Here is a 17761-nt window from a genome sequence, read left to right as displayed (position 1 = left end):
GAAGTTGGGATATTTGCCGTTTTTCTCTAGGCTTTATCGCGAGAGCGAGTATCCCTCTCACATTATAGCTATCGTGTACTAGTCATTCCGGGTTCCCAAAAAGGAGGGCTGTAAGGTTCACGGATCCGTGTACGCAGCTGGTCGATTGTACTTATCTGTCCTCCCAGTGTTTTCCATCACGGGATGGCACATTGTTGTATTCTTTCACAGGAAAACATCAGTGAATACAGTCTGTTTTGTAATAGGTGAGGTGAAGGACCAATAAATAGCCCTCATGCAGTGATTCATCTGTAAATTTACGGAAAATAGCATCTTGCTATATTATAAAAAAATTTAAAAAAATGTTTTGATATGCATAGCCTATGGGACCCGTATTTTTTTTTATTTTTTTTTTGGGGGGGGGGGCTATGGGGCATCATCGTTCCTGAGGGGGGGGGGGTGATGACGAGCGAATTAGAAGAGTTCTGCCCCCCCAAAATTGCCAGTGATCGCTAGCTACTTTAACTAAAACTGAGTCAACTCCTGTTGAAGCTATGAGGACTCGCACACTTTAAAATCTCTCACGTGATAAATCATGATGCACTGTGCCTATAGTCGACAAGACATTGATCCCAAGTGTTTATGCTAACATTTTTCAGGTGAAGTGGTGAGAAACACTCTACCATTCAGTTATTACAAGCTAAATACTCGCACCTAAGCTTACACCATTCTCGCATTTTTTTCTAATCTCCTGCCGCATGTATAGCTTGAACCATTTTTCTAATAGATTCCACGAAGACTAATGTTTAATCTGGAAAGTACCGAACAGAATCTAGCCAGTAGAATTTGTGGTAAAGAGATATTTAAAAGGCCGAAACCCGCACAGTACCGAAAGGAGCCGCTGAGGGGCCGAACTCACTCTCACCAACTTACCAACACAAAGGGCTGTAGCTGTTTAGGACACTGGGGAGAAAGAAACAGTGGAACACCTAATTGAAGAATGTAGCAACTACGAGAGGCAGAGAGTGGAGTTAATACCAGAAGTGATAGTGATGAGCCGATGGAAAGCGATACAGGTCAAAAGAAGAAGAAGAAGGTTTGTTTTGGTTTGGAATGCCAACTCGTATAAATCTATCTCCAAGGGTTTTTTTTATTTTTTTTTTTACGTTGTGGCCTATTGCGCCGGTAGGCTTAAATAAATAAATAAATACATAATGAACAAGTAAAGCCTGTGTTCGTGATTTATTAATTACTTTAGTGTATCAAGTGCCTAAAACTGATAGTACAGAAGTTTTTTGTAGACCATAAAACAACGAACAACAGGTCTTAAATTCTACAGCGGTGCAACCGAAGATTCATAATTTCATTTACCATAATACCGCTAGTGAGTCAAAGATTACTGAAGAAAAATGTTCTTAATATTCATAACTTTGTTTTGAATTACATTGGGATAAGCCAAAATTTTTTTTTTTATAGTAGGGCCACTTTTCTGTATCAAATTATGCTTTCCAGATAATCTGGCATTTTTTTCGAGGGCCAGAGAACTCCTCGAATTGAGCATGCATATGTGCATTTTTGTTCTTTAAATAAGCCCTTTTAGGAGCATTTTGAAGTTGATATAGAAAACATTTGGGGGGATATATATATAGTTCCCTTTACCCCCCGAAATTACGGCCCTGATATGATAATTGCTTGAAGCACATTACATTCTTTTATTCAGGTCCATCTCCTGGCCACAGGACATTCTGAATCGAAACTGAAGGATTGATAAATATATCTTAAGCTCAAAACTGCCACATAAGGATATTTTTTTGTTAATTACATTTTGATTGGTTAAAGACAAATCCATTTGTAGTTTTAAGAAAATTGACACTGTAAGGTTATTAACCCTCTCCCAGAGGAACTGCTAAGCTTTTGTATAATAATATGGTTCGCATTTATTTAGATTACATGCCCCATTAGTGTAACAACTCAGGGTAATCAGAATGGGTGGGGTTTGATTATCTTCAGGAAGTCTCTTACTGGAAAATAGCAATTTAAGAATATATTAGGTCCCAGGGAACTTTCCATTTGTAATTTTTTTCTTCCCTACTAAAGGCATCAAGTTAGTTTGCAATAATGAATGCTGTAAGATCCTTCCTGGTACATCTTTTCACTTAATTCTTCCCCTCCCAAGGGCTTGTGTGTTGTAGTGATGTCCAGGTGTTGAAGTAAACACGTGAGAGTCCGTAAGTCCGTTTACTGCTACTTAAACTAGAGTACAGAGGCACAGAGATGGGAGGGTACGGAGGCCTCCCGTTGAGTCGAGCGCTACCCGGCAACTAACTGTCCCTTGTTGCTACCCGCCTGAGGGCGGCGTTGTTGCCACGTAGTGTGATATTTCGACATACCACAGGGCTCAGAGGAAGTCTCCAGTTCATGTCGCATGATTTCCTTACCTTGGTACATGTCTTTCCCCTTCCTCCCCTCCCAAGGGCACAAGGAAATCCCCAGTTCTTCATGTTGCAAGATTCATGTCTTTCCCCTTCCTCCCCTCCCATGGGTACAAGGAAGTCCCCAGTTCTTCATGTTGCAAGATTCATGTCTTTCCCCTTCCTCCCCTCCCATGGGTACAAGGAAGTCCCCAGTTCTTCATGTTGCAAGTTTTCCCTACCTTGATACATGTCTTTCCCCTTCCTCCCCTCCCATGACCACAAGGAAGTCCCCAGTTCTTCATGTTGCAAGATTTCCTTACCTTGGTACATGTCTTTCCCCTTCCTCCCCTCCCATGGCCACAAGGAAGTCCCCAGTTCTTCATGTTGCAAGATTTCCTTACCTTGGTACATGTCTTTCCCCTTCCTCCCCTCCCATGGCCACAACGAAGTCTCCAGTTCTTCATGTTGCAAGATCTTCCTTCGGGAAATATTAGTCTAACAATCATATACTTTTCCCATCAAAAATTGAGTTCAGGGTCAAAGAAGACTCCGAAATTTCTTGCATATATATATATATATATATATATATATATATATATATATATATATATATATATATATATATATATATATATATATATATATATATATATATATATATATATATATATATATATATATATATATATATATATATATATATATATATATATATATATATATATATATATATATATATATATATATATATATATATATATATATATATATATATATATATATATATATATATATATATATATATATATATATATATATATATATATATATATATATATATATATATATATATATATATATATATATATATATATATATATATATGGTTAATTACATATAGATTTTTTACTAAATTATGCGTAGCATTTTAGTACCTAATACTGTAATGTGTATATTATAATGTGCGACACCCGGTCGGTGTCGCACAACAGGATGTTTAACAACACGTCGTGCTTTTGGCCGTGGGAAGCTGTGATGAACTGACACTAGGATCAGCAAATGATGACTTTCATCAACTGTCATCAACCGGAACCCATACCCTTCGGTGACGGGGGAGAAGACGAGAGAAGACAGCGGGCAGCGGGCGGGCGAGTGATGCTGGCCGGCCCCGGGCACCTTGGTGTGGCTGGCTCTGGTGTGCGTGCGACTCGCTCACGTAAACTGTAAACCTTTTGTAGTACAACTGCTAATATAGTTAAAATTACATTTTGTCTTGGTATTGCCCTGTGAGAGAGAACTAAAGTGAACTAAAGTGAACTTATAACGGCTACCGCTCGGCCACACATCACTTAAGTAAAGGCTATTGTGTTGTCTCAACCACTTCAATCAATTGGAGAACGCAGGCAACGGTACACCGGACCTGACGTGAGACAGCAGTTCGCGCCTTAAATATTTAACTATAACACTCAACGCAACCACGTTAAAAATAAAAACCGCTAACAAAAAGGCTAACAATACTACTACAAAAAAAAGCATTTAAGGAAAGAAGATAACAGAGAAATGGGGGAGGAAAGAGTGACATTTTTAGCATGAAAAGGAGAGATGGGGTGCTTGTGAGAGTGAGTGAGGAGATAACTGGAACAACCTGAAACTCCCTGCACACACACCACAATTAACAGACACATACCACAAAAAATACTTTCTAGTAGGTACCCACTTCCCTAGTTTTCCAAGGATCTTAACAGACACATACCACAAAAAGAAGTTTCTAGTAGGTACACACTTCCCTAGTTTTCCAGGGATCTACGCAGACAGCATCACAAGAAACATAGACTCTACAGACGCGCACAGACATACAACACAACAGATAATTGCACCGCCTAAAAAAAAAGAACCACCAAAAGACACTTGGCAAAAACATTAAATTAGCGGAACACAAATTCATAGCAACTTACCTCGCAGACAATGTAAGAAATAACAAACTTTTTCAAATTCTTTAAGGCGCGCAGACATATGGCACTAACACTATTACATCACTGAAAGACAACAATAACACAGTAGTAGCCAGCCCACAACACAAAGCACACACCTCTCCTGACCCTCACGGGGTCAAGACGTGTCACATGGCGCTCCCCATAGCAGCCACAGGGTCAGTCTGTTGACCCTTTTCCTTTTCCTTCGCTCCCCATTCCCCGCCCCTTCTCATTCTTTCGAGGAACTCATTACTCTAAAGAACTTTTTTGTGAAATGTTGTAACGTATAAACACACAGTGAGTGCAGTGTGTTAGTAGTGCTGGAAGGATAGTGAGCTGTGTGTCGCCAACGCTTCGTCATCCACAGCGTCCCAGTCGACACCCTCAAGATCCGAAGGATACCATCATCTAGGTCACCCAGCAGCAGGGGTAGGTCAGTTCAGGCGGCAGGCAGTGTGGCAGCCTCGTCACTCAGGTTCGGAGCAAGATGTACAGGAACTATATCAACGCTGTGCACTTGCTCCCTCGGCTACATCTACCAGCCGGGCAGCACCCACCACCTGTGTCTTGCCGCCCCAGGAGCTTAGCACCTCCCTACTAAGCCTGGGTTTACCTGAGTGACCCCCCCCCCCCCAATAAACTGCCCACCTGCACCATAACCATCGTCTGTCACCTGAACCCAGCGTCTGACCTGAGGATTAACACGTGACCTGACCTCATCGTCATCTGAAGAGATCGCACTTCCCCCCCCCCCCTCTCGACACCACCGCACTGCACTCCCCCCACCACCCCTCCTCCCCACCTCAAGCTCCGTCGCCCCAACCCCCCACACATATCAGACCACCATTCCCCGTCCCTCTTCTTTTTGTACTTGTTTAATTAGCGAAGAAAAATTGTATTTATATGTAAATTTTCAGCCTGACGGCTGCTGCAACCAAATAAACCGTTTATTATTGTTATTATTTATTATTATACTCAATACACAGTTCCAATCGGTGTACACACAAGAATACAATTTAACACCAAACATGCCACACAGCCCCCCTTCAAATTACCACTAACGGTATACAAAAATTTATGGAAGGACTTGACACTAGTAAATCCACAGGCCCCGAGAACATCCTCGCCTTCGACCTTAAATCATTTGCCCTCATCGTCCAGGCGCTCCTTCACCCAATACATATCATCCATCGCATTACTTTCTGACTGGCATTTGGCAAACATCAATCCTTAAGACAGGTGACCGGACTGACCCAGCCAATTATCGCCCCATCTCACTAACACTGATTCCATGTAGAACTTTTGAACACAATACATAAATACATTATGAATCTCCTTGACACAAACAACATCCTTTTTGACTCACAACATGGGTTTCGACCTAAACGCTCATGTGAATTGCAACTCATTACTACATGGCTGGAGTAGGTAGGAAGACACCTACCGAACGGGCGCAAGCCACTCCCGGTGAGGTATATATGGGAGGTGAGAAGGGAGCTGAAGCCCTCCAAAGACCCTTCCCATGTCCTCACTAACCGTTTCCCTATTGTCTCACCAACACCGGAGAGTAGTTCAGCATGCTCTCTAAAGACAGATCCTCTCTTTATCCACACCACACTACATTCACATAACATATACACCTTTTTCCAAAATTCAAAATTCAAAATGGCTCAATTAAGCAATGCCTCGGAGTCCCCGCCTGGGGGGGGGACCACAAATTCCCCCAGGGAGGACTCCCCTTCTGGCTGCCGACCCGAGAGGTGTCTTGATAACTCCTCGAACCTCTTTCTTCTCAATTTCTGCAACATTCGCGGTCTTCGCTCTAATTTTCATTCTGTGGAACATCATCTCTCCTCCTCTAAACCTCACCTTCTCTTCCTTACCGAAACACAGGTTTCTGAGGCTACTGACAGCAATCTCTACTCTGTTCCCTCCTACTATCTCTATCCTAAATTTCAATCCAAAGCTGGATGTTGCGCCTACGTGCGCAACGACATGCTCTCGTGCCCACGACCTTGACTCTTCTGAATTTTCCACCATCTGGTTAAGACTTCACTGTCATTCTATTACTAAATACATCTGTGCTGTTTATCTCTCACCTAACTCTACCAACTATGTAAAATTCTTTGACTATTTGAATTCTAAAGTGGAGCACATCTTGACCCACTCTCCCTTCGCTGAAATCTCCATCCTAGGAGATTTCAATGTTCCCAGCTTTGGCTTTCATCCTCTTTCACTGACCATCCTGGTGAACAAGCCTACAACTTTGCTATCCTCAACGACCTAGAGCAGTTGGTCCAGCACCCTACACGTATTCCTGACCGTCTTGGAGATCGGCCCAACATTCTAGACCTCTTCCTTACCTCAAACCCTTCTGCTTATTCTGTCAAACTGTTCTCTCCGTTGGGCTCCTCCGATCACAATCTTATTTCTGCATCCTGTCCTATCGCTCCTGTACATCCTCTGGACCCACCGAAGAGGCGATGCTTCTGGCATTTTGCTTCAGCTCGGTGGGACGACCTGAGGATGTACTTTTTCCAGTGGAATGATTATTGCTTCCAGGATAGAGACCCGTCTGTGTGTGCTCAGCGCATCACAGAGGTGATTGTCTCTGGAATGGAGGCATACATTCCTCGTTCTTTCTCTACTCCTCACGCTAAAAAGCCTTGGTTTAATCACGCTTGTTCTCGTGCTGTCAATGATAGAAAGGTAGCTCACAAAAGATACCAGAGCCTTCAAACTAATGCTAATTATGAACTTTACATTTCTGCCCGAAATCGTGCCAAATCTATTCTCCGACTAACCAAAAATTCTTTCATTAATAGAAAATGTCAAAACCTTGCTTTCTCTAACTCTTCCCGTGACTTCTGGCATCTAGCCAAAAACATCTCCTCCAACTTCACTTCTTCATCTGTCCCTCCACTCCTCAGTCCTGACGGCAACACTGCCGTCTCATCTATCTCTAAGGCTGAACTCTTCTCTCAAACATTTTCTAAAAACTCCACTCTGGACGATTCTGGGCATATTCCTCCTACTCATCCCCCCTCTGACTCCTTTATGCCTATTATAAAGATTCTTCAAAATGATGTTTTCTATGCCCTCTCTGGCCTCAATCCTCGGAAGGCTTATGGACCTGATGGAGTGCCTCCTATTGTCCTATAAAACTGTGCCTCCGTGCTGTCACCCTACCTGGTCAAACTCTTTCGCCTCTGCCTGTCAACATCTACCTTTCCTTCTTGCTGGAAGTATGCCTTCACACAGCCTGTACCTAAGAAGGGTGACCGCTCCAATCCCTCAAACTACCGTCCTATTGCTTTACTTTCTTGTCTATCTAAAGCTTTTGAATCAATCCTTAACCGTAAGATTCAAAAGCACCTTTCCACTTCTGACCTTCTATCTGATCGCCAGTATGGGTTCCGCAAGGGGCGTTCTACTGGTGATCTCCTAGCCTTCTTAACTGACTCTTGGTCATCCTCTCTTAGCCGTTTCGGTGAAACTTTTGCTATTGCGCTGGACATATCAAAAGCTTTTGATAGGGTCTGGCACAAATCTTTCTTTTCTAAACTACCCTCATACGGTTTCTATCCTTCTCTCTGTACCTTTATCTCCAGTTTCCTTTCTGACCGTTCTATTTCTGCCGTGGTAGACGGTCACTGTTCTTCTTCTAAATCTATTAACAGTGGTGTCCCACAGGGTTCTGTCCTATCTCCACTCTTTTCTGTTGTTCATTGATGATCTTCTTTCCAAAACGAACTGTCCTATCCATTCCTACGCCGATGATTCCACTCTGCATTATTCAACTTCTTTTAATAGAAGACCCACCCTTCAGGAACTTAACGACTCAAGGCTGGAGGCTGCAGAACGCTTAGCCTCAGACCTTACTATTATTTCCGATTGGGGCAAGAAGAACCTGGTGTCCTTCAACGCCTCAAAACACAGTTTCTCCACCTATCCACTCGACACAATCTTCCAAACAACTATCCCCTATTCTTTGACAACACCCAGCTATCACCTTCCTCAACACTAAACATCCTCGGTCTATCCTTAACTCAAAATCTCAACTGGAAACTTCATATCTCATCTCTTACTAAATCAGCTTCCTCGAGGCTGGGCGTTCTGTACCGTCTCCGCCAGTTCTTCTCCCCTGCACAGTTGCTGTCCATATACAGGGGCCTTGTCCGCCCTCGTATGGAGTATGCATCTCATGTGTGGGGGCTCCCTGACACAGCTCTTCTGGACAGAGTGGAGGCAAAGGCTCTTCGTCTCATCAGCTCTCCTCCTCATACTGATAGTCTTCTACCTCTTAAATTCCGCCGCAATGTTGCCTCTCTTTCTATCTTCTATCGATATTTCCACGCTGACTGCTCTTCTGAACTTGCTAACTGCATGCCTCCCCCCCTCCCGCGGCCCCGCTGCACTCGACTTTCTACTCATGCTCATCCCTATACTGTCCAAACCCCTTATGCAAGAGTTAACCAGCATCTTCACTCTTTCATCCCTCACGCTGGTAAACTCTGGAACAATCTTCCTTCATCTGTATTTCCTCCTGCCTACGACTTGAACTCTTTCAAGAGGAGGGTATCAGGACACCTCTCCTCCCGAAACTGACTTATCTTTCGGCCACCTCTTTGGATTCTTTTTAGGAGCAGCGAGTAGCGGGCTTTTTTTATTAATGTTTACTTTTTTGTGCCCTTGAGCTGTCTCCTTTGCTGTAAAAAAAAAAAAAAAAAAAAAATATTCATGACATTATGAGGCTACTTGACTGACGTGACATTAAACAAGTTGACACTATTTTTTTATGATTTTGCCAGAGCCTTCGACGAAGTCCCGCACAAAAGACTGACATTAAAACTGAAATACTGCGGTATTTCAGGACCTATTCTCACTGGATCAATGTATTTCTCAGTAGCAGGACAATATTTTCTTATTGGATCTTCATCTGACACTGTCCCTGTTTCTTCAGGTGTACCACAAGGCATTGTTCTAGGTCCCCTTCCTCCTGTATATTAACGATCTCCCACTCTCAACGCCTAACTCTTTCACAAGACGGTTTGTCGACGATAGTTTACAGTTTAGAGCGGTAAAGACTAATGACAACTGCAGACTTCTACAAAAATACTTGGACTTCCTCCAGCGGTGGGAGCGCACCTAGCTTATGGATTCCCGCCCTGACAAATGTAAACTGTTAAGATTCACCAGAGCTCACAACCCCATCCAGCACATGTACACACTCCACAATATATACCTTGAATTTGTACACACACACAAATACCTCAGTGTCTATCTCTCCATTAACTTAAAATTCAACACTTACATAGAACACATCAGTGCCAGAGCCAACTGAACACTTAGGTTCCTGAGGAGAAATTTACATAACTGTTCACCTGACAAAAAACACTTATACATTGTATAACACACTTGTGAGATCAACACTAGAATACTGCACCACGGTGTGGCATCCGTATACACACAGAAACATTGATAGGTTAGAGCAAATCAACACCAATGGGGGATTTAGGAAAGGGAGGAATTGTGTAGATTAAGTAGTCTCACTGAAAATACTATATGGATAATACTCTGAGAATGACTACCTGAAGACGTCATACACGTGTGATATCATACCATATCACCAGTAGATTTTATTAATGCCAAGCTGTGTTCAGCTGCTTAAAACCCTGCTGAGGTCTCATGGTACACCATTTTGACGCGGCATCTGCGCAAAATAAGTTATTGCAGGCGACTTATTTTTTTCAGAGTTTTCAAATAAATAGTTTTTTGCAGAATTGTTTCATTATCTCTTAATACCTTATAAAATAATGTTTGAAGTGTAGGATGCAAGAAACTAAACTCCTCTAGGTAGTTTAGTTCCAGAGATATAGCCCTTTAAACTTTTTGTCACGATTAAGATACTTCAGCAGGTTTAAAGAACTAAAAGGTGGAGCTAAGATACTAATGAGGCAACGTATGTCACTAGGGAAGAACATTGCAATATTTCAGTTACAAACAGAATACACCGAAACAAGTTTACAAAGTAAACATTTCAAAAATAGTTAATTTCAAAAGCTCCAGTACTATATCATTCTGAATAATCCATACCTTATTACAAAACTCCTTCCCTTGGTCAGAGATGAGGCGTCTTGGTGCTCCCAATCTGTGGGTAATCATAACCACACATCATATATGGTACAGTGTGGTTACACATACTCCTTCATGGACTTTACAGTGCCATAAATATTTTACATAAATATGTTCTGTGTATGCTTATGCATAAGTGAAACACTGATAACCCACATAACTAAGTAGGTAAATAAGTGTATGTACATAAAATGTATATATAAGAGAATTGTGCTTTAATAGCACAACTTATTCCACCTAAGAATACTGTAATGAAATTCTGACCTCTTTTTAAACTATGGATTGTCCCACTGGAGTACAAAGACCTACAAAACGAGTATCAGTGAAATTCATCTTACATGCTTATATACTGCTTGATTTAATTGTTGACCCTTGTCCCGTCCTTTCTTGGAAGAGGGAACAAGAGCACATATTAGGTGAAATAGTCCACAATTGTCAATATGTACTGAGTACCACTTTTTGTCATCGGCAGTGGTCCTGTAATACAGTAAAAACTAGACGCATAGCACTCGGAGAGTGCACACCTCCGCCAAAGATCGTCCTGAAAATTGGCATGGGCATCAACTGTGATCCTATGCATCATATGGAAGCATTTGTTTCGAAATCTGATAAAATTATATTTTGGGGGGAAACTTTGACCTTGGGCGAACTTTTCGAGGTCAAGGTCAAAGGTCAAGGTCAAGGCCATGCAAGGTGCATCATATGGAAGCATTTGTTTCGAAATGTGATTGAATTCTATTTTTTGGAAACATTGACATTTGGCGAACCTTTCGAGGTCAAGGTTAAAAGGTCAAGGTCAAGGCCATGCAAGGTGCGTCTTTCCATGAGCTATATATAAACCAAGTCTGAAGTCTCTATGATGACTAGAACCGAAGTTATGACCAAAATTACGTTTTGTACGACCTTGACCTTGGCCTTTGACCTTTGACATCAGTTCATGCAAGGTGCATCATTTAGAAGCATTTGTTTCGAAATCTGATGAAATTAAAAAAAAATTGAAACTTTGACCTTGGGCGAACTTTTCGAGATCAAGGTCAAAGTTCAAAGTCAAGGCCCTCAAGGTGCATCATATGGAAGCATTTGTTTCGAGATTTGATGAAATTCTATTTTTTTGGAAACTTTGACCTTGAGCGAACTTTTTCGAGGTCAAGGTCAAGGTCAAGACAATGCAAGGTGCGTCTTTCCATGAGCTAAAATATGAACAAGATCTGAAGGCTCTACGATGATTAGAACCGAAGTTATGGCCAAAATGACGTTTTGTGCGACCTTGACCCTGACCTTTGACCTTTGACATCAAGCCATGCAAGGTGCATCATATGGAAGCATTTGTTTCGAAATTTGATGAGAATTTATTTTTTTGGAAATTTTGACCTTGGGCGAACTTTTCGAGGTCAAGGTCAAGGTCAAGGAAATGCAAGGTGCGTCTTTCCATGAGCTAAATATGAACCAAGTCTGAAGGCTCTACGATGACGAGAACCGAAGTTATGGCCAAAATGACGTTTTGTGCGACCTTGACCTTGACCTTGACCTTTGACATAAAATATTTAATGGGTTTTATTCTGGATGGACACGAAGCTTCCCTGAAAATTTGGTTGAGATATCCGCAAAATTATGCACAGGAGACTGTGACCTTGACCTTGACCTTTGACCTTTGACATCAAAAATTTATTTTTTTCTATTCTGGATGGACACAAAGCTTCCCTGAAAAATTGGTTGAGATATCCGTAAAAGTGTGCACAGGAGACTGCTCACGAACAAACAAACAAACAAATAAATAAATAAATAAATAAACATACCGACCCGACCGAAAGTAAACCTCCTCCAACCTCGTTGGCGGAGGTAATAATATCAATATACATATAGTGGTATGCTTTTTGATAGTGTCTGTAAAAGGAGAAAGCTGAAAGTAAATGTCAACAAAAGTAAAGTGATGGTTTGTGAGCGAAGTAGAAGTGAGGTTGTAGATTTTTGAGTGGGAATTGAATGTGAAAAAGAATGCAAAATAATTTTGAATGGTGAAGAAATGGAGGAGGTCAATGAGTTTAAGTAGCTTGGATCAGTTATGTGTAAGCATGGTGGTATGGAGGGAGAGATAAGAGAAAGGGCATTCATTGCAAGGAAGAAAGGTGGTATGGTCTTTGGGACGAATCATGAATGACAGAAGTGTGAGCATGGAGGTAAAGAGGGATTTGAGAAATACAATAATAGTACCAACCCTCACATATGCAAGTGAAACGTGGGCCTGGAATGAAAGTCAGAGGTCTAGAGTGCAGGCAGTGGAAATGAGTTATTTGAGGAGTGCTAGTGGTGTGAGTAGAATGGATGGAATGAATAATGAAAGTGTGTACGAGCGTTTTGGAATGTGTCACAGGGGTGAAGGGAAGAAGTGTGGAGTGGTGGAAGAAGTGAAGCGACAAACTTTAAAGTGGTATGGCCACATGGAGCGAATGGAGGAGAGTAAGATGACCAGAAGGGTGTATGTGAGTGAAATAGAGGGAGGGAATGCTAGAGGACGACCTCCAGTGAAATGGAGAGAGAGGGTGCAAGAGTACGTTAGGGAGAGGGGGGAAAGATCTTTGATAAACTTTGAGCAGGCAAGGAGGGAGTGTCTGGATAGAGAAAGTTGGAAACTCTTCTGCCATGGCTATCCCCTGGTGGGAGCTCCTAGGAGCAGGCGTCGATAAGATGATGATGATGATATAGTGGTATATTTCCTCCCCACGATGGATATCATTTAGCTAAAAAATATCAGGAAAATATCAGGAGAACCACTGTAATGACTTACTATGTACTGGTAAAAGAAAGATAATAAATGTGTCATTACAATTTAACAATGAATGCTAAGTCGTTTTGTTTGAAAATATTGTGAAAAAATTAATTCTGCCAAATGTAAAATTAACAGTATTTATTACATTCTCGCATCATCATCCCTTAACTCATCGTTTCTGCATCACTTAAGTCAATTGAGAAATCGGTCATAGAGCAACACTCCATCATTTGTGAGATCTCTTAACAGATACGAAATTCCACATGCAAAAAACATTATCTTATCTGGTGTGAGGATTGTAAGGTTTTTAGTAACGTAAATAAGGCATACAGAACCAACTGAACCGAGATTCTAAGTGCAGGGGATGTGAGGAATACTAGGCAGAGCATGAATCAGCAGGAGGTTAACACCTAAAGGGCGGGTGACAGTTTTTATCTGGTTGCCACATAGAGGGAGGGTGATAGGTTTTTTCTGGTCTGCCTTTTTCCGCCGTAATTTTGAAGTTTGTGCGGGGATTTATGGATTTCACCGTACATCCCCACCCTTTAGGGTTTAATACATGTCAGAAAAAGGTAACAGTTGAAGCTAATTAAGTGCATCTGCTATTTCTTATAACCTAAAAACAGTAAGCAAAGGGGCCCTACTGCTAATGTCAACCACATAACCAAAACAAGTACGTGAGAAAGCACTGAATGTGATACAGAGGTCATTGGGGGGAACATGCCATCGTAGAGTGAGCACATAGCCAACATAGATAAGTGTGAGAAAGTAATGTGTTTCTGTATTCACAGTAATAAAGAAGAGTAAGAAAGAGACCATAGTAGCTTATGTGAAACCTTAGCCAAAGTAAATAAATGAGTTACATGTTTACAGATAAATATATAATGTATTTCACGAATTTCACCTAAAATTCTTAAGATAATATTAAACATGCAAGGGTTCATCATGCATCATAGACTGTCATATGCATTCTAATAAACTAGAAACTGATTGCTCTTCATAATACTGGATGAGGTGCTGGACAAGATAAGCCTATAATGTCGCCCAACTGTATCTGTCACTGCCTGCTTGAAACACTACCCAAGATCTTCCTGTAATAAACATGTAAATCCTGGAATACTTGTCTCTCACATCTTTCACACACACACACACACACACACACACACACACACACACACACACACACACATACACACACACTGTAGAAACTACATCTTTGAAGGGACATGAGAAAAGATTAGGAGGGAAGATGCCTGAACAACACGAGAAAATATAGGATATTTTCCCACAGATGTAGAGAAATGTGTAATGGACTGAAGGAGGAAGTGGCCACTGCAAAACAGTGTGCATTAATCACCGGAAGGGGGAAAAGGTGGCCTCTTCCCGATGACAGAATGGTGTAAATCTTCAGGTCAGAACGCTGGGTCAGGTGACAGCTGATGGCGGGATGTAGGTAGAGCGGTATCGAGAGGTCACTCAGGTTACCGGCTTAGCTTTGAGGTGCTAAGTATTTGGCCGGTGAGACAAAGGAGATGGTGGTTGGTGCCCAGCTGGTGTTCACGCTGACTTCTGTGGGAACAACCGCATCAGTCAAGATGGAGTTGGCGTGCATATTTCTCCACCTGAGTGACGATGCTCCAACACTGCACTGTTATCTGAAGTGACCTTCCCCAGCAGCAGGGAGGGCGGGCTGCGGTATTTCGGGGCCTGGGAATGTTGGTGGCGACGGTGATGACGGGCGTCTGCGACACACTCACCCTTCCCTACCTTTAGCGACACCGCTAACACACTGCACTCGCACTGTCCGTCTCTAGAATTCCAGTGCATTGCACCAAATGTTCTTCAAAGTTCCTTCAAGAAATAGGAAGGGGAGGGAACGGGGAAGGGGCGGGAGAAGGTCAACAGGCTGACCGGTGGCTGCTAAAGAGCGCCGAGGCTGCTACACGGAGAGCGCTGACACATGTCTTGATGTAATTCACCACCACCACCACGGCCTCATCACGTGTTGGACTCGTAATCGCCAGCAGGTACCCTCCCGACATGAGCAAGTGCTCTTTATCGTCGATCTATGGGTACCGCCGGGACCTCACACACCACACACCCCTACCCCCTTGCTCAAAAGGGAACAGTAACCACTTATGCCATATGGCGATAGACAGTGAGTATGAGGTTTCCTTATCTGTATGAGGTTTCCTTATCTGAAGAAGACGTGGGAGCACTCTCAGACTCTGGTTCGGACATGGATTATGTGCCAGATAAGGAGGATATAGGCTATATTGAGCCGCCTTTGTAACACGAGATTCTACTGTCCTGATCCCACACTTATACCCCATGAAATGGTGCTCTCTGGAGTATTCTACACCTGTGTGCAACAAAAATGGGCTACCTGGCCTCTATCACTTGTCAAATCCTCCATAAGCCATCGATCAGGTACAGGGGCCGTTTTCAGCCACACCGTGGTAACACGTCATGGAGTTCTCCTGCGAAAAGTAGGTCTATGACATAAGTTTTTTTCTTATTTTTTCCACTTTTCCCATCACATGGAACATATTTAAGCCCCCCCCAAAAAAGTAAAAAATTGGCTGGTACTGGGCAAGCCAAAAATATTTAAATCGGCCGGTACTGTACGGGTTAAGTAAACACAGACAAATATACTGACTTTTCCCCACGAAATATAAGTGTAAAACTATCTCTTCATCATCATCCCACGAAATAGGTTGATGGCTGGATAAAACATTTTTATAAATATTGTATAAGTTAATGATCAGACAAACTACAATGGTGTATATTTTTTTCTACAGATATTAAGCTTAAGCAAAAAATGAAAGGATCGCATCCCAAGAAATTAAGTGGGGCAGAAGGAAGAAAGCGAAAGAAAGAACAGGATGAAGAAGCCAAGAAATCTAGCAAGGTCGTGGCAGCTTTTCTGCAAAAAGGAAAAGACCCTGGATCTTCAAAATTTGTGGAGGATAATAGCAGTCCAAGCACTGGCACACCCATTACTGATACTCTTCAATTCCAAGAAGAGAGGACCAGCAGTGAATCCAGTGATGGTAGTGAGGGAGGACAGAGAGACTGTGGAGAGCGAGAGCATGTTGAGCATCCTGAGACAAACAAGCAAAAATCTTCAGTTCCCTCCCAAGTGGATGTACCATTAGGTGTGATCCAACAGGACGAATTGGGTGTGGCAATGAAGAAAACAATACCAGAAGTTATTGAGCATCAAGATGTTGGATATCTCAAATTTGACATCTCTAGGAAAATGACTATATCAGATGCATTGCGGACAGAAATTTTAATGAGAGGTTCAATTTTTTTTCCAAAAAATTTCAGGGCCGTTTGCAGTTAAGAACAAGCGGTCAATGACAACAGCATGGTTCAAAAAACGCCTTGGCAACAAAGGAAAAGGAGAAGTGCTTCGGTCTTGGTTAGTCTATTCACCTGTCAAAAGTGTAGTGTTTTGCTTCTCGTGCCTACTTTTTCCCTCAACAGAAACTGTCAGCCACTGTTCTTCACTAGAGCTAGAGGGAGGTTTTAGCTGTTGGAAAAAGCCAGAAAAAATCATTGCACATGAAAATAGTCAGAGACATCGTGATTCTTTCACAAGATGGAAGGAAATGGAAAGGCGCCTTGTTGAAAAGGAAGGACTAATTGACAAGCAGCTTCAAGAGCAGATTGCCACAGAGAAGGAACAGTGGCGACAAACCCTCAAGAGAATTCTGCACTGTATTAGATATCTGTCCAAACTAAATTTAGCACTGAGAGGTAACAGAGAGAATATAACCTGCACTGAAACAGATGAAAATAATATTTGAAATTTCAGAGGCCTTTTAAAACTAATTGCAGAGTTCGATCCTGTCATGAAAAACCATCTGGACTAAGTCTGTCAAAATCCAAGGTCCCCTTCATATTTGTCTGCTGAAGTCCAAAATGAATTCATCCAGATTATTGCATCTACTGTTAGAAGCACTTTACTGAATGACATCCGAAGAGCTAGTATTACGGTATAATGCTTGATTCAACTCCAGATACTGCACACAGGAAACAAATGTCAGAGATCATAAGATATGTAGAGATAAACTATGAAGAAAAACAATGTGTGTAAAAGAAAGTTTCCTTATATTTGATTGGATTTATTCAAATACACCAAAAGGATGCAGCAGGTACTGTAAATGTAATAATGCAGCAGCTGGAGAAAGATCATTTGCCTTTTGAAGACTGTCGTTCTCAGTGTTATGATATAATGCTGCTGTCATGTCTGGACACAAATTAGGAGTACAACAAAGACTTGCTACAGTGAACCCTAAGGCAATATATGTGAACTGTGACAACCACTCATTAAATTTGGCTGGGGTTCATTCTGCTAGCCATGAGGTGGTGATGGTCACATTTTTTGGAACTGTGCAGGCAGTGTATGTTTTCTTTTCAAGGTCGACTTATCGATGGGAGAGACTGAAGAAGAATTTGCCCATATCTGTGAAAGCTGAATCTGA

This window comes from Eriocheir sinensis, chromosome 9, assembly GCF_024679095.1.
Source record: "Eriocheir sinensis breed Jianghai 21 chromosome 9, ASM2467909v1, whole genome shotgun sequence".
NCBI lineage: Eukaryota > Metazoa > Arthropoda > Malacostraca > Decapoda > Varunidae > Eriocheir > Eriocheir sinensis.
The sequence above is the reverse complement of the archived record's forward strand: the minus strand, read 5'-3'. Positions refer to the sequence as shown.